This window comes from Mercenaria mercenaria, chromosome 14 (assembly GCF_021730395.1).
Source record: "Mercenaria mercenaria strain notata chromosome 14, MADL_Memer_1, whole genome shotgun sequence".
NCBI classification, from domain to species: Eukaryota; Metazoa; Mollusca; class Bivalvia; order Venerida; family Veneridae; genus Mercenaria; species Mercenaria mercenaria.
This window is the reverse complement of record NC_069374.1, coordinates 67,336,321-67,356,097: the sequence shown is the minus strand read 5'-3', so window position 1 is coordinate 67,356,097 and position 19,777 is coordinate 67,336,321. Positions and strand designations below refer to the sequence as shown.

Below are 19,777 nucleotides of genomic sequence, written 5' to 3'. Positions count from 1 at the left end.
TGTAAGACACAGGGTGTGCCCCCCACTGGTACATTTGTCACAAATAAGGGGCAATAATTCAAATGTTTGCAGTCTTAAGGGGTATAGCCTCAACAAACATTCCATGAAAAAGATTCATTATTCTAGGCCATATACTTTTTGAGCTGTGAGCATCACAAACAAGAAGTCCACTATTTTGGCTATATCAAGGGCCATAACTCTGTAATCAGTGCTAAGATTCTCAAGAAGAATGCCAAGTGTGCAAGGTCACATTATGATAAAGACTCGAGCAAGGTTTCATGAATTTGTATCAAATACTTTTTGAGCTAAGCACATAATTAGGTGAAAATGTGCACATTTTTACTATTTCAGGGGCCACAACTTTAAAAATAGGGGGTGGAGCAAGCCAAAAAATAAGAGGTGTGCCAGTTTATATCATGATAAAGACTCCTGCAAGTTTTCATCCATTTATATCATATACTTTTTGAGCTAAGTGTGTCACAAGGTGAAAATGTGCATTTTTGACTACTTCAGGGGCCATAACTCTGAAAATAGGGGGTGGAGGCAGACAAAAACTAGGAGATGCGCAAGTTCATATCATGATAAAGACTCACGCAAGGTTTAAGTCTAAGTAAACAACTTAAGTCCTATTCATAAAACAGCTTAAACTTTAGATACGTAAGAAATGACTTAAGTCAGAAAACAAAATAGCGTCGTGAGTACGATTAAAGTGTTGTTTTTCAGATAAAAGCACTTTAAACGTAATTGTGCATGTTGTATCTGTCTGAAATTAATGTTGTTGTTTTTTTAATGTTTTCGTCCACAATAAAAGCTAAGAATTACTTACTTAAGTAAAATAAATTTCTTACTTAAGTAATACTTTTAAGTAAACTAGAAAATGCTTTTGTAAAAAAGCGCATGTCTCCCCCAATGCAAAGTCCTATAGGCAAGAAGTCAATAGGGGTCAGGAGCGAAAGTCAAAGAGACACTGATAGTTGGCTGCAATAGGGATCATCTACTTGGCATGTCCAGTCATCCGCTAAATTTCAACACTCGTGGCCTAGTGGTTCTCAAGTCACTGTTCAGGCTCCTGTGACCTTGACCTTTGATCAAGTGACCTCAAAATAAATAGAGGTCATCTACTCTGCATGTCCAATCATCCTATTAAGTTTCAACATTGTAGGTCAAGTGGTTCCCAAGTTATTTCCAAAAAATGATTTTACATGAACAGGCCACTGTGACCTTGACCTTTAATAGACTGACCCCAAAATCAACAGGGGTCATCTACTCTGCATGTTCAATCATCCTATGAAGTTTCAACATTCTGGGTCAAGTGGTTCTCAAGTTATTGATCGGAACTGGTTATCAATGTTCAGGCCCCTGTAACCTTGACCTTTAATGGAGTGACCCCAAAAACAATAAGGGTCATTTTTACTCTGCATGAACAATCATCCTATGAAGTTTCAACATTCTGGGTCGAGAGGTTCTCAAGTTATTGACTGGAAATAGTTTTCCATGTTCAGGCCCCTGTGGCCTTGACCTTTAACAGAGTGACCCTAAAATCGTTAGGGTTCATCTACTCTGCATGACCAATCATCCTACAAAGTTTCATCATTCTGGGTCAAGTGGTTCTCAAGTTACTGACCGGAAATGGTTTTCAATGTTCGGGCCCCTGTGACCGTGACCTTTCACAGAGTGACCCCCAAAATTGTTAGGGGTCATCTACTCTTTATGACCAATCATCCTATTAAGTTTCAACATTCTGGGTCAAGTGGTTCTCAAGTTACTGACCGGAAATGGTTTTCAATGTTCAGGCCCCTGTGACCTTGACCTTTAATGGAGTGACCCCAAAATCAATAGGGGTCATCTACTTTGCATGTACAATCATCCTATGAAGTTTCAACATTCTGGGTCAAGTGGTTCTCTACTTATTGATCAGAAATGGTTTTCAATGTTCAGGCCCCTGTGACCTTGACCTTTGACGGAGTGATCCCATAATCAATAAGGGTCATCTACTCTTTATGACCAATCATCCTATCAAGTTTCAACATTCTGGGTCAGGTGGTTCTCTAGTTATTGATTGGAAATGGTTTTCAATGTTCAGGCCCCTGTGACCTTGACCTTTTACGGAGTGACCCCAAAATCAATAGGGGTCATCTACTCTTCATGACCAATCATCCTATGAAGTTTCAACATTCTGGGTCAAGTGGTTCTCTAGTTATTGATCGGAAATGGTTTTCAATGTTCAGGCCCCTGTGACCTTGACCTTTGACGGAGTGACCCCAAAATCAATAGGGGTCATCTACTCTTCATGACCAATCATCCTATGAAGTTTCAACATTCTGGGTCAAGTGGTTCTCTAGTTATTGATCGAAATGGTTTTCAATGTTCAGGCCCCTGTGACCTTGACCTTTGATGGAGTGACCCCAAAAACAATAGGGGTCGTCTACTCCAGCAGCCCTACAACCCTATGAAGTTTGAAGGTTCTAGGTCAAATGGTTCTCCAGTTATTGCTCGGAAATGAAGTGTGACGTACGGACGAACGGATGGACAGGGCAAAAACAATATGTCTCCTGGGGGAGACATAATAATCAATGAATACGGCCCCAGATGTATAACCTCCCATTGTGTATAAATAATTTTCTTAAAAGATTTATATTCTACAGTCTTTACTGTTCTAATAAATTTCTAGAATAATTTTGTTTAATTACTAAGACATACTGATAGATAAATTATAATATACTGAGTAAATTATAGAGCTAACTGAAATATTTGTAACAATGACCGGATTCTCCAAAATTAAAGAAACTGCCTTTGCATTTTATTTTCATTCTTTCTGCTTTTTGACAAATTGATTTTTCTGCTTTCGGCCTTGATTCCAAATTTCCCTGACTTCCCAAACTTCCAAATTTCCCTGACAAATTGAAAAACTTGACTCCTTCCTATCTTGAAAAAAAAGTTTCTTCCATGACATTCCATGACTGGGAAACCTGGATTGTACTTTTTCTATATTTAGTAAAGAATATCCTTGACTCCACTGACCCAAAATACAATCCAAACCTTTGTGCTACTGTAAACTACCTATAGGCCAAGTTTCATTTCATATCTCAACCAAAACTTGAGTGAGTGAATGGGAATGAAAAACTTGATGCTGACCATCTACCAGTTTGCCTGCCAAACTGCCCAACATTGCCGATCTCATAATCAGTTCTTCAACTTTGAAAAATCTGGTTAAAATTCATTACATTGTTAAACTTACAAAGTCTAAATGAAAACAAAATGAGAACAAAATGAAACCTTTTGCTGTGATAAGGCTCATAAATAATCTCTGCATTCATGTTACAACGTAAGTCCTCCACTACCTATCAGGGAAGATAAAACTAATGATCAGTACTTTACACACAATGCCAGCCAACTTAGTGATAAAAAAATTCTTTTAAATGACAACTGTAGAAGAAATCCTTTGTATGTTTTATTACAGTTTACTGATAAAGATATAGTAAGATGATCCAATTTATCCTTAAAGAAAACAGTAATGGTAAGATCTGCGACAAGAGGGACAAGATGGCCCTAGATCACTCACCTGAGTTCACAGCTTTCTACCTGTTCTTCAAGAAATCAAATTAATAAGAGCTGTCACTGGAGACAGCATGTTTAACTATTTTAATGCTGTATAGTACTAGAATGTTGAAGCCCAAAGGGCAACAATGTCAAGCCCATTATTTGTTGACACATCGCCTGATGACACAAACATTTCAGCAAATTAAAACTAGTTTCATTCCAATACCTTAACCCAAACAGAAACAATCATCCAAAAATTCTGCTCTACAAAAATAATCCATACCAGTACAATAGTATAACAGAGATAAAGTGAAAATACATCAAAACTTTAACCAAGGTGTGAACGCGGAATAGATTCCAATGCAAATGCCGGGTTAAGTATGATAGTAATCCATACTTCCATTAAATACAAGTGCAGTCAGAGGACAGCAATGCTAGACTTATATACTCAACAGCCCTGTCAATTGAATGAATACAAAATTCGAAAAAGGGGCATAATTTTGTAAATATGTGAAACAGGGTTATGGAACCTGCACAGTACTTATCAGCTCATGACAGTGGACAAGTGTGTGAAATTTCGATCCATTCCCATTAGTGGGTACTGAGATACCAGCTTACATACAAAAACTTAACCAATAAGAGCTGTCGGAGGAAGCAACGCTAGACTATTCAACAGCCCTGTCAACTGAATGAATACAAAGTCGAAAAAAGGGGCATAATTTTGTAAAAATGCAAAACAGGGTTATGGAACCTGCACAGTGCTTATCAGCTCATGACAGTGGACAAGTGTGTGAAATTTCGATCCATTCCCATTAGTGGGTACTGAGATACCAGCTTACATATAAGAATTTAACCAAAAACTGCTAAGCTGAAAAAGGGGCATAATTTTGTAAAAATACAAAGTAGAGTTATTGACCCTTTGCACTGCATGTCATATCATGACAGTGAACCAGTGTGTGAAGTTTCAATCCATTCCCATTATTGGGTACTGAGATACCAGCTTACATACAAAACCTTAACCAAAAATTTTTGAGTCGAAAAAGAGGCATAATTTTGTAAAAAAAACTAAATAGAGTTATGGAACCTGTGCAATGTAAGTCAGTTTATCACAGTGAATAAGTGTGTGAAGTTTCAATCCATTCCCACAAGTGGTTACTGAGATACCAGCTTACATACAAAAACTTAACCAAATCGGGACTCCGATGCGGATGCACGGTCGAGTCCAATAGCTCTACTACTTTGAGTAGTCGAGCTAAAAATGTACTTGCTGATACAGGCTCTATGGGTAGGGTAGTGTGTGGAATTTCTTTTTTTATAATAATAAGTGATGGCACCATTTACCAGGGGGTTTAAACCTCTATAATATGCAGCCCGTCTGGGTGTACCATGTGAAGGCTTTAAGCACTGGTATTCGGCAATAGGGGTAAAATGGCCACGTGGTGGGGGTGGGGGGTGGGGGGGGGGGTGGGGGCAGTCATCACTGTTTGTTTAAATAAAGTTATTATCACCATCATCACCACCATTATTATTATTGCTATTATGTACAACGCCATTGAATATGTCATTGTATAGAAATAGGCGTTTAATCAAATCATTCAGTTTCAGTTTCCAAATACATCGTATAGTTGAGCAGTCTAAAAATTGATTCTGTTTCAGCTGGGAAGCTTTCTACCACATAAATCTCTTAACATCATAATAATTTATATTAATCAAAATTACAGAAAGATAAAATGCAGACATAAAATGACAGACAGACGGACAGAAGGTCAACCAGACCAAAAACAATTTTCTCCCTATGAAAGTTAAATTCAAGATATGGTACCCTTTGATGTTTTGTAACTCAAATACAGTATTGACAGAACTACTGATCATGTGAGGTATTTAAAGCTTATCTGTAGATAATAATCAAGTTTAAAGCATAGCTTTTTTGTTCTTAATGTTATTTTCTATGAAAATATTTGTATTTTTAGCAAAAATGTCAAACCTCGGAAGAAGATGCAAGAGTGAAATGACACTGCCAATTGCAGGAAATTTTCAAGGAAATGCTGAAATGTTTTGTGAATTACCACACAAATCTGAAAAGCATCAAGCAAAAAAATTTTGTGAAACATGCGACCTGAATCTGTGTAAACACTGCTATGAAACACACAAGAAAGGCAGACAAACCAAACAGCACAGGTTTTGGGTAACACCTAAAGCAAGGGAAATACTTGAAGATGTGATATACGAGAGGGAAAAATGTGAAATTCACAAAACAGAAGAAATAAAATATTATTGCCAGCAATGTGAAAAGACTGTTTGTGAAATATGTTCTCTTACACTGCACCATGATCATGGCAAGCGTGACTATATACCTGATGTAGCAAAGGGTTTTGATGAGACAAAAGAGTTTGAAGGACATTATGACAAAATTAGAATGCTACAACTAGATTTAGATCTGGACAAATCTCAATATGAAAAACATTCAAAAATTGTAAACAACCTGAGCACTGATGCTTTAAATGCTATCAAAAAGCTAAGGGATGAGATGAACAAATTCTACGACCAGCTTGAAAATCAAGTAAGAAAAGAAGTACAAACCAGAAAGGAAGAAAATGTGAGAAAACTGAAAACTTTAGAAACTGAAAACACAGCTCTAGCAGAGGAGCTAAAAGAGTTCAAAGCTGAGCTTAATAACCATGAGGGAAATGAAGATCTAAGTCAACTATTCATTGCCGTGAAAAAATCAAACAACAGACTCCAAGAAATAGAAGCTGAAGTAAACAAGATTAAAACAGGGAACAAAGTAGATTGGTATAATGGTTATTTTTTAAATATTTTCTTTTCATGTATTATGTATAAAAATTATCTGTGTATAAATAATGTTGGCTGATATCTGCCATGTTGGGTCGGAGAGGGGAAAACTTGACAACACAAAAACTAAACAAACACTTTATTCGTTGAATTTTCATGGCAGGTATGAATATGTCATGCTTGTGCCCTTTATTTGTTATGTTGTCTTGACTTCGCCCCACCGACACAAAAATATGACATAATTATACCTTATCTGTCAAGTTTACATGTTTTCATCTTGTTAACAAATACGACAAATACCTTTTTTGTAAAGTTTTCAAGTTTATTCTTAGTGTTTCCCATAAAACATGCGCACAACAAAAATCAGCTGATGCCTAACAAATTAGTACAAAAAAGAAGTTCTACCTCCTTCATCACATTATTAAATAGTCGTACATACATCGTGAAGTCACGACAACACGACAAATTCATACCTGCCAACACGAAAACTTGCAAACATGTCAAGTTTCCCGGATAGTCTGGGAGTTTCCCGGATTCAGACCCAATTTCCTGGACGTACGGAAAACTTAAATATACCTTTACTGGTCCAGTGCCTAAATCCGGACGGTGCTTAATAATTCGGACACCGTTAAAAAACACTTCATGATTTTTTTACTGAAATGAACAGGATCAACGTAAACAAACGCTTTTGATGACCGGTTGTCAACAACAGTGTATGAATGGAAGTATTTCCAGAGAAAATTACCTTCAAACATCCGCACCATTAAAAGTAAACGTTGTGTGTCGCAGGGGGTGACGTCATACAGCGCGCGCCAGTTATTTGAGGTGCGACGAGGTACTGATTAAATAAGAAAAATATTCTTCCTTTTTCTTACTTGATCAAAACTGATGTAAAAACATGTTGTAGAATTCTGTACTGCTCTCAATATTTATTTAAGAAATTGAACCAATTTCTGTTATATAATAATTAATTCAATAGAGAAGAAAATGCCAGCATTTTGCAGACAAGGGAAGCAATTAATTAGATAAAATCTGCGCGGCGTCATTATAGTGATCCCCGTAGTTGTGTCAAAAAGTATAACGACAGTGACAGAATCTGCATGTAGGTAAGAATAGTTGTGAACATTAATTTTCGCTCAGATAGATTTTATTGCGTATTATATTATTGTAATGTTTGGCAGTTACACATTAAATTAGAAACTAGTCCATATGATCACGTGATTAACAGGTAATAAAACTTCAATCAAACGGAGATGTCTGTATATTTTTACAGGACTGAATCTGACTGCTTTGTTTCAAACAAAGTCGTGTTCATTGTTATTTTTTAGTGCACTGATTCGTTGCATTTCATACCCGAATAGTGTCCGAATATTTAAGCACTCTGAAGGTCGATTTTGACAGCTTTTACTGGCCCACTTTGGATGACTTTTTTACGATGAAATCAGCAATATACGATTTTGTTGTTTTGCATAAAGATTTAAAAAGAACCTAAAATTATACATTTGAAATGTGATGCCCGTGTGATTTCTGAATGCAAAGTTATCGTCTAAAAACCACCAAAAGTGTCAGCCTTAGCCAGACAGTTTTTACATTCCAGTGGGCAATGGCTAAAGTTTAAATCCAAAATTCCAAGCATCAAATTAAATCACTAATTACACACTGAGGCTGACTTAATTTATCACTCTCTATCAATAAAAGTTTAGCAAGGTCACGCTCTGATGACATCAGTAAACCTGTGTATATATGGACTATTTTTAGATTGTGTTAATTGGCGAGTTTACATAATAATATGGATAATTTAGATGGGAAAAGATATTTAGGGGTACATTTGAAATTGAGTAGATAAATTGGAGTGATGGCAATCATTACCACTGATGGCAGAAGTGTCAACAACTAGAAATAGGTCAAAACATTTTTTAACAGCTATGATTTTGTATTTTTATTGCGTAGAAACACTAACACTAATTTTTTAATAAACATGCTCCTTTATTAATAATGTAGAAATGTTTTTTGAATAAAGATGTTAACATGTCAATGGTTTTCTTGGATGAAATGATTAAATATTGTCCTTTTGGAAATACTACAGGAAGAAATTTGCCAAGTGAAATGCAAGAATGAGACATTCTTGTTTTGTCTGAACATTCCTGCCCATATAATAGTAAATGTTTTCCACTTTATAAAGCAATCTTAATTTCGTTACTGTCAATTTATCCTTAATATATTCACATCATTTTTTCACACAGGTATGTTTATGAAAGAAATCCATTAATAGTTGACCTAACAAGAAACGTAACTAAATTTGGACAAACTGTAGGCAAGTATTAGAGATATTCGTTTTTTTCTTCTTCTCTTTTGATCTATATTCTATTTTGCCTCGTATGGGTCCTGTAAGTTCCCATATAAAATTCACAAATACTCCTATTAACTGCATATTTTGTCACAACAAAAAGCATATGCAAGTAACTGAAATCTACTGTGCAGGGATATATATATGTATGTTTTCATTTCTGCCCTGACAGAAGTTAATTTCCCATTACTTTAATTTTGTGAAAGAAATCAAAATAAGCCCATAATTATCTCTGTGTTTTTATTCAGTTCATCACCTTTCTTTTTTAACTGTTAGTCTATTGGACTGTAAGAGTTGTGAGAATGTGGAAAGAAAACACAAGATGGCTTTGAATTTGTATTCTGAAAACTAATCAGTATTTTCTGTTTGACTTTTAAATTAAAGAAACAACAGGGAAACAAGCCAAAGTCCTTTCCGGTTATGATGCCAAAAACAAAGGAGAGCTTAACCTTACTGAAGGGGAGATAATCAACATCATTGACATGCCAGAAGACAACCTATGGAAAGGGGAACTTGATAACAAGATTGGTGTCTTTCCAAAATCACATGTTGAATTGCTCACAGAGGACGGTAACTTAATAAATACTTTTTATCACTCTATCCCTTTTAGCATTTTTTCTATTTAAAATAAAATAACTGTCTAGTAAAGATAGATATAGGTTATTTACCTATTTAAAACACTATGCATGATAGTCACCAATGAATAATATGTTCCTTCAGGACAAGGGCAGTTTCAGAGAGTATTAATTGAAGGATGTCATTTATTTATAATTAATCAAAATAAAAGACTAAACACACATAGTCTTGTCTTCTCTATATTTATTAAGCACCTTAACGACTATACAAGTAAACTCGATAACCAAACATTTAAATCAATCACTGAGTTAAGTTTACATTTAAATGAAGCTCTCAAATGAATTAGTATAAATTGGGCTGAAACTGCCGCTCCAAGTTTGGCGTTAAAAGTGGTCAATCACATTTAAACAACATTTAATGACTTTTTTTACTTTTTGTATATTCAGGCTGTCAACCAGGTCTTCTCCAAAATATAGGAAGAATATAGGAATATTTTCACAACAAATATAGGAGTTTTTGGATAGTTTTGAGGCAAAATATAGGAGTTTTCAACAACACATATTTTCATTTACTGGTACATATACTATCAACTCTTACCTGTACACTTACTGTCTTACTGTTTCTACATTAATCAATGTCTAGAATGTCTACCATTCTCTTCAACAGCATCACAATCCAGACAAGACAGAAGACTGATACAAAGCCCACAACATATTCTTCTGTACCTTTCATTGCTCTCAAGCTGTTTTCGTGCAGACTTGGATTTCATTGATTTTCGAAGTTGGACATTGAAATAATTCACACTTACCCTCCAGTTTGTTAATACTCTGGTCATGGCTGGCAACAATGTCAACCATCTGCTTGGTACATGTCTTAGGAACAGGCTCTCATCCATGTCATACTCCAGTTGAAGGTCTTTAAAATCTTCTCTTCTGACTGGCTGCTGCTTGAAGAACCGATATGTCATGTCAAAAGTTAATTCTTCTGCATCACTTCCAAAACAGTTGAGACCTTTTCTAAAAGCATTGTGCACTGTATGGAGGTTGCAGGGTTCAAAGTCAAGCAAACCCAGGTTGCCACCTGCTTTCAAACTTTCACTGACTTTTCTGTGAATGGATTTGTTGACATTCGGGCCATCAGATGAGAGACTTATCAAATTCTTCATGGGTAGGTCTACTTCAAAATCATTCCCTAATTTAAGGAAAGCTTCACTTACAATGTCAGCTGTTGCACGGCCAAAGTGAAAAGCTTTCAAAAACCTCACAGACACTTCTCCCTCAATATTGCTCCAAAATCTTATCAGTATGTCCATTTGTCTACATTGCTGTGCTGTAGTAGTTTCATCAAACATAAGAACATACCCTAAATTTCCATCTATAACTTCCTTCACAATTGCTTCTGTCAAAAATGGTCTTATGGCTTCTGAAACTATGTATGATGCCTTTGTCCTTAACAAAGAAAACCGATCAGCAATATCACACTTGAACATCTTCTGAAACAATTTGTCAAGGCCATCACATGATCTGAATGAAAAATCATCTGCTGCTACTTTAAAACATCACAACAGCTCAGATTCTGTGACTTTATGTTTCAAAGGGTGACTTATGTATACATGTTGTATTTGCCTTTGCTCAATATCGCTTGAACCTACAGTAGCTGGTTTATTAGATGCTCCAGAGGCTGTAGCAGTCACTGTTTTACTGTCACCCTTGGTCAACACTTTTTGGGCAGTGTTCTCAGTCTCTGAGAAAATCTTCCTGTTGACAATTCAGTAAATGAAGACTTTGAATTTTGGTAAAACTGCATGAACTGTATATTTAAAACAGACATGGTACTTATGCACCAGTTTGTCATCTTTACTATACTTTTTTGATGTTAGAGACCTCAGAGATTTGCCTTGTATTTCATCATTGGGGAGTATCTGAAAGAAAACATCTGAATGAGACTTTGATTTACCTGAAAGACCCATGTCCTGTTTCACTGCCTTGCAAATTGACTATACAGATAATGAAGAAGAGCAAAACAACATTATCTTAAGGATGGTGATGCTGTGGCAGACATGGGAATTTTCTTACCTATAAAATAAAGAATCAAAAAGCAGTATCAAATCAAGATTTACTCTCTTATTCATCGGCAAGAAATTTACTAAAAAATATAGGAATATTTTTCAAAATATAGGAAAATATAGGAAATATAGGAGGCTTTTCAGAATATAGGATCTTGATCCGAAATATAGGAAAATATAGGAATATAGGAATCAGTTGACAGCCTGTATATTCTGGTAGGGAGTTATTTAAGGAACAAAAAGACCGATTACATAGAGTTAGATTCCTATTTGAAATGGATATTTTATTATTTTTATAAAATAAAATTTTGTAATTACTCCCCTTTAATATGGAAGTATATAAAAAGCTGAGTATTTCTTTTTATTTCGATACAATGTCTAGTTTTACATTTGCATTTGATAGACATATCAACTATTGAACAATCTGAACCAAAATGCAAGTTTAAAAGCTGTGTGTAGCTTCTGAATTCATTTATTTCCAATCTATCTTGGTTGCGCAACCAAGATAGGCAAAGGGAGATAATAATAATTTTTCAAACTTGCGTTTCTAATGAATTCCATCTAAATACATAATTTTTAATGCAAATATTTTACAAATATATTACAATATGTCTAATATTTATAAATTTCCTTAGGCAAAGTATGTTTATCAAATTTATACTTATGATAAAATAACTCTATCTTGGTTGGGCAACCAGGATAGGAAAATGAAATTTTAAAAATACCTCCAGTGAAAATCTAATTTGTATTAAGTGTTAAGTGAACATAAATGAGTGTAAATGATCAGATGCTAAAGTTTCGAACAAATCCGTTACATGGCCAAAATCTGATTATCCACCTTTAAAGCTCGTTACTGAACTATTGGAAAATAATACACAAATGCAGTACAGGGTTTAACCAAAATGAGACTGGGTGTGTCATACAAAAGACAAACAATTTCAACTGAGAACAAAACACATTCGAATAGGTACATTCAAGTCACTAAGATATTAGCTATATCCAGAATTAAAACCTTTAGCCATAAGAGTCCTACCGAATGCGTAATTGTAAACCCCTAGTCCCCAAAGGGAACGCACCCTCAACAGGTACAAACTTTGGACACCAAAAAAGGACCACCAAACATTTGGCATTAGATAGTGAATGCCATTGACTAAACATGTCTAAAACAGTAATCATGCTAACTAGGTCTTACCAATACACAAAAGGACCATACCTATATACCCGAAGTGACAAAAATAACAAAGTGACCAAAAATAACATTTGAGTCTCCAATAAACTAGCATAAGATCCCCGAAATGACTTTTGAGTCAACACTGTATAAGTAATCATGTTAACTAGGTCTTACCAGTGAACAAAGGGCCAGACCTATAAACCAAAATTGAACTTAACAAGTGAATGAAGTATTGCCATGCAATACAAAGTCCCCTACTGGAAGGCACCTAATTTTCTCTACTGCAGTATAACATAATGAACTGATATCTGTCAATGATGTATAAACAATATTGTACTATATATACAATATGTTATAACAAAACACTTGGATTAAAATTTATATATATAAAAACCTACAGTTGTTTTCATATTGAATTTTTTTGGCTGATTATAAAAATGTTATCATGTAAGTTATTTATAGTAACAACAAAGGGAAATTAATCTTTAAAAAAAAAAAAAAAAAAAAAAAAAAAAAAATCTATATAATACAAGTCCACAAGAAACTCTTTACCAGGTAGAGATAGGTCAAAATACACCTAAAAATTGGATGTAACATGCATGCTGTACCACAGAAAAGTGGTCTCGATTTTTCTCTACCGCCAGTAATAAAAAAGTTACAATAAAATCTATTTATAGTAACAACAAAGGGACGTAATTCTAAAAACAAGGGTGCCTCATGGTGGTGAACATTTGGTCCAAGTTACATCAAAATCCCTCCATGCATGAAGAAGAAATGTCCCGTACAAAGTCATTCTTGAATTTGACCTTTGACCTCTAAATATGACCTTGACCTTAGACCTAGGGACCTGGTTCTTGCGCATGACATGTTGTCTCATCCAGGGGAATATTTGTGCCAACTGATATCTAAATCCTGCTTTGCATGACAAAGTTATAGACCGGACAGGAAAAAAATCCTCTTGACCTTTGATCTCAAAGTGTGACCTTGACATTTAAGCTAGGGTATTGGGTTTTGCGCACGACACGTCGTCTCATCATGGGAAACATTTATGCCAAGTAATATTGTAATCCCTTGATGGATGACAGAGTTCTGGATCGGACAGGGCAAAAACCTTATTGACCTTTGACCTCCAATTGTGACCTTGACCTTTGAGCTAAGGGTCTGGGCTTTGCGCATGACATGTTGTCTCATCATGGGGAACATTTGTGCCAAGTAATATTAAAATCCCTTCATGGATGGCAGAGTTATGGACGGGACAGGAAAAAAACTCTGTTGACCTTTGACCCCCAATTGTGACCTTGACCTTTGAGCTAGGGGTCTGGGATTTGCGCATGACACGTCGTCTCATCATGGGGAACACTTGTGCTAAGTGATATTAAAATTCCTTAATGAATGTCAGAGTTATGGACCGGACACGAAACAGACCCTGTTCATGCTATGTTAACATTTGACTGCTAAGTGTGACCTTGACCTTTGAGCTAGGGGTCTGAAAGTTGTGCATGACACATCGTCTTATTATGAGGTACATTTGTGCCAAGTAATATTAAAATCCCTTCATAGATGGGAAAGTTATGGACCGGACAGGAAAAAAGCCTTGTTGACCTTTGACCTCCAATTGTGACCTTGACCTTTAAGCTAGGGGTCCAGGTTTTGCGCATGACATGTCGTCTCCTCATGGGGAACATTTGTGCCAAGTAATATTAAAATCTCTTCATGGATGGGAGAGTTATGGACCGGACAGGAAAAAAGCCCTGTTGACCTTTGACCTCCAATTGTGACCTTGACCTTTGAGCTAGGGGTCCGGGATTTGCGCATGACACATCATCTCATCATGGGGAACATTTGTGCCAAGTAATACTAAAATCCCTTCAAGGATGGGAGAGTTGTGGACCGGACAGGAAAAAAGCCCTGTTGACCTTTGACCTCCAATTGTGACCTTGACCTTTGAGCTAGAGGTCCGGGTTTTGCGCATGACACGTCATCTCATCATGGGGAACATTTGTGCCAAGTAATATTAAAATCCCTTCATGGATGGCAGAGTTATGGACCGGACACGAAATTGCGGACGGACGGACGGATGGACAGACGGACGGACGAAATGACGGAAAAGTGCATTCCTATAGTCCCCGAAACTGGTTTTCAACCAGTAGGGGACTAATAACAAAATATTAAAATGATCCAAAACAACATTTTAGTCTGCAGTAAGCTAGCATAAAGACCTGAAGTGACATTTGTGTCAACACCGTATAATGACCTGAGGCAACATTCAAGCCAGTCACATGATTAATGCAATAACCTACAAAAAACATCCCTGTTTACTAAACCAGTTATTTTACCTGGCGGGCTAGTGCCACATAACTAAACTTTTGACCTGAGATAACCCAAAACAAAAGTAATGAAAAGTCTACCGACCCTAAACTACCAACTCAATTAAGTCACAGACACACGTCTCATACAGAGCAGAATATAAAGCGATCAACAAGAGTTGATATACCTGTGACCCGAAGTTTAGAAGGTGAGATCATGAAATCTGTGGTTAAACTGTCTTAGCCTAAACCACAGCACTGGGCCACCATCCGGTCAATAACCATCACCCAATAGGAACCTATTTTGCACATGCACAACTTAGCTAAGATAATAACTACATGGTTTGATGTAAATCTGGCAAATAATGCCTGAGAAACAGTGCTGATAGACAAGTCGGAATCCAGTATAGCCCCCCAGATACTAGTTTCTGGGGGTAAAATAATTTTTAAATCATTCTTCATTTGATTTCAGTCAGGGAATTAGTTCAATCTTAAAGTAATATTTTCCTGAAGGGCAGATATATTTGTGAGTCGGATATAATTCATGGATTGCCAATTCCAGACGTTTTGCAAGTGGAAATATTCCTGATTGGCTAAAAGCTGAAGTTCAAAATCTAAGTTTGTTTATCTTTACTTGACTATAATGACATGCTTTGGGCAAGGTGGAGATCAACCCTCTCTTTCCGTCTTCACCTGTTCAGGCCATTTCCTGGCTCATTTGCCACTAGATGTGGGTTAACAATGTTGTCTCGGGGTCTTGGCATACTGCTGGCTCGTGTCCTGCCTTCTCGCTGCTGAACTCTTCCAAGTGGCATATTACAAGTTAAATTAGCAGTCAAAGTTACGTAGAATTTGATTAGAATTTATTGATGTGAAGGGTTGAAAAGAACAAGAGCTGTCTGATGACAGCGCGCTCGACTATTTGAAGAACTGATTGAAGAATGGGGTCAAAATATTTCCACGGATATTCAGACAAAAGAAATAAATAGATTAGACAAACAATGTTCCTGTATTACTTTGATTTTGATAAGTCTTGCACTAAATGGCAATATATGAGCCAATTTCAAAGTCCAAAAAGGGCCATAATTCAGCCAAAATAGTTATGTACTCTTGCCTACAGATGGAAATCATAATGATAAACAAGTGTTCAAAGTTTAAAAGCCATATGTCAAATAGTTTTGACAAAACATGGACTTGTATGAAAACAGAACCAATTTCAAAGTCCAAAAAGGGCCATAATTCAGCCAAAATAGATGACAGAGTTATGTTCTCTTTCCTACAGATAGAGACTATTATACTAAACAAGTGATAAAAGTTTCAAAGCCATATGTCAAACACTTTACAAAAAATATGAACTGGTACGAAAAACTTAACCAAGATTTCTAAGTCAAAAGGGGCCATAATTCAGATAAAATCCTTGATGGAGTTATGTACTCTTGCCTATAACTGGACATGGTGATGGTAAACAGGTGCTGAAAGTTTCAAAGCTTTATCTCAAAAGTCTTTGTCAAAATATGAACTGGTACGAAATATTAACCAAGATTTCTAAGTCGAAAGGGGCCATAATTCAGCCAAAATCCCTGATGGAGTTATGTACTCTTGCCTATAACTGGCCATGATGATGGTAAACAAGTGTTGAAAGTTTCAAAGCTTTATCTTAAAAGACTTTGTCAAAATATGAACTGGTACGAAAAACTTAACCATGATTTCTAAGTCAAAAGGGGCCATAATTCAGCCAAAATCCTTGATGGAGTTATGTGCTCATGCCTAAACTGGCCATGATGATGGTAAACAAGTGTTGAAAGTTTCAAAGCTTTATCTTAAAAGACTTTGTCAAAATATGAACTGGTACGAAAAACTTAACCAAGATTTCTAAGTCAAAAGGGGCCATAATTCAGCCAAAATCCTTGATGGTGTTATGTACTCTTGCCTATAACTGGCCATGGTGATGGTAAACAAGTGTTGAAAGTTTCAAAGCTTCATCTTAAAAGACTTTGTCAAAATATGAACTGGTACGAAAAACTTAACCATGATTTCTAAGTCAAAAGGGGCCATTATTCAGCCAAAATCCTTGATGGAGTTATGTGCTCATGCCTAAACTGGCCATGACAATGGTAAACAAGTGTTGAAAGTTTCAAAGCTTTATCTTAAAAGACTTTGTCAAAATATGAACTGGTACGAAAAACTTAACCATGATTTCTAAGTCAAAAGGGGCCATAATTCAGCCAAAATCCTTGATGGTGTTATGTACTCTTGCCTATAACTGGCCATGGTGATGGTAAACAAGTGTTGAAAGTTTCAAAGCTTCATCTTAAAAGACTTTGTCAAAATATGAACTAGTACAAAAAACTTAACCATGATTTCTAAGTCAAAAGGGGCCATAATTCAGCCAAAATCCTAGATGGTGTTATGTGCTCTTGCCTATAACTAGCAATGATGATGGTTAACAAGTGTTGAAAGTTTCAAAGCTTTATCTCAAAAGACTTTGTCAAAATGTGGACTGGTACGAAAAACTTAACCAAGGTGTGACGCCGACGCAGACACCAACGCCAACGCCGTGGTGAGTAGGATAGCTCTACTTATTCTTCGAACAGTCGAGCTAAAAATACACAGAATGGCAACTGGGGATAATCCCGTGTTAGAGCGTTATCTTATTTCAAAGCGTTTGCTGACTTGATCAGTCGTGATCAAATCAATAGACACTTACTGAAGTATAAAACTGGCGGTACGCCCGGCGCGTAATAAACCGAATAGTCCTTTTTCAAACGAAAACTGCTGATTTCTTAAGACTTCCAATCATAAATTCATTCCTTCCCCGAGTAGAAAATATTAGTAACATTAAAAAAGCACCATTATCATTATAAACAATCGATCCGAAAGTAACCTTATCTAAAAGCGTTTGCCAACTTGATCAATCGTAATCAACAGACGCTTACAAAGAGATCTTATTCAGTTGTCACGGGATGTTGGCGAGATTTGCTCTATATGCCTTTCAAGTTGCCGATCTATTTATTTTTATAGCTCTTTGGTCTAGCTAAGTGACATCCTTATCAGCTGCACACCTTCACATGCTATATAACATTCCTGTAATCTTTTAAGACTCTAGGTCAAGTACAATTTGAGGTACATGGGACACATACTTTCATGCCATTAATGTATCTTTTTGCCTAAGTCAAGGGTCACAACTCTAGTCTGGCAGAGTGAACTCCTATAAAGACTCAGGTGCACAAAGTCACATGTTCATAATATTCACACATTGTTTCATGACTAGCTGAAATATTTTTAAGATATATGCAACACAAACTTTTACATACTTTGTGTACCTTTAACTAAATCCAGGATCAGAACTCGGTCTGACCAGCAGGAAACCCAACCAGAACCCCAAATGCACATATACATAGCTGAATAATATTCCTATGATGTTTATTCATTTGGGTTTTATGGCCGCCAACACAGTATAGGTTATATGGCGTCAAACAGGACTACAAATTGTGGTTTCACATCTCATTTACATTGAAATAAAAACATGAGGTATGGATTCAAAACTTGCATACCTAATGGAATCACAGAGTTACAGCAAAACCAAGTGTTAAGACCATATTAGTCGCCTCTTACGATCATGCAAGGGTAAGACGGTGGTTCCAATTCTATTTATACACAAATCGTCCCAGAACCACACAGGACTTGTCTAAAGCATTCGACCTAGTCAACCATTCGGTACTGCTGCAAAAACTAAAAATATATAACTTTAGTCAAGAATCACTAGATTGGTTTAAATCATATTTAAGTAATAGATTTCAAAAAGAATGTATTTCTGGAAAAATATCTGAATCAAAGCCAATAATGTCTGGTGTCCCTCAAAGCTCTGTGCTTGGCCCTCTGCTTTTTATTTTATATATTAATGATCTGCCCCAACATCTGAAAGACTGTTTCACTGATATTTTTGCAGATGATACAACCTTAACTGTTGTTGGAAACACCAAACAAGAATTCAGTTCTAAATTACAATCTGTACTCTCTAAAATTGAGGACTGGTGCAAGCATAATTATATGACGGCTAACGTACAAAAAACCAAAGCAATGTTTATCTCATCAAGAGGAACTAATAAAGATACTTTGAACCCATCGCCTCTTACATTCAACAATGAAACTTGAATATACAGAATCAGAAAAACTATTAGGTGTACATGTCAGTAATAACTTAAGCTGGAAAGATCATATTGATAACACACTAAAGAAATGCAATTCCTTACTTTATCTTTTACAACGAATTAAATGCTACCTAGATATTCCCCAGAGAAAACTTTTCTTTAATGCTTATATTTTACCCCACTTGGATTATTGCTGCACGATTTGGGGTAATTGCAACAGGGATTCAATGGAAAAAATTACAGAATTTCAAAAAAGAGCAGCTCGAATCATCCTTGATAAATGTTTTGATCTTCCATCTGAAGATTTGTTTAAAGAGCTGAACTGGATGAAATTCTATGAACGACTGCATTATAAGAAAGCAGTTTTAGTCTTTAAATCAATTAACAATCTTAGTCCATCCTATCTTCAAAGTAAATTTAAATTTGTACATAATCCTTACATTAATTTAAGATCAGAATCAAATAAATGTCTTGAAAGTACCTAAACCAAACTTAGAACTGTACAGAAAATCCCTTGAATACTCGGGACCAAAAATCTGGAACTCATTACCTCTTGAAGTAAAAAATTCTAACAGTCTTGAGCAGTTCAAAAGATCCTATTTAACAAACTGGAAAATGAACAACATAACATATGCTTAGAATGTTGTAATCATGCTATTGTCAAATTTGTATTTGAAATCTATTTGTAAATATTGTACATAATTTTGAGGCCCACTTGGAAGATTGGGCATGCCTAATAGTGTTGCCTCAATAAATAAAGTCATTAATAATCCTATGATGTTTCATGACCCTAGGTTAAATGGGCTTTAAGAAACATGCGACATGTAC

General features: G+C 35.9%; 1 protein-coding gene across 4 annotated transcripts in view; it reads right to left on the bottom strand.

The window, feature by feature from the left end:
• Positions 1 to 19,777, bottom strand: part of LOC123526978 (endothelin-converting enzyme homolog) — a 154,068-nt gene that overhangs the window by 31,809 nt on the left and 102,482 nt on the right. The gene's annotated exons all lie outside the window — the stretch shown is intronic.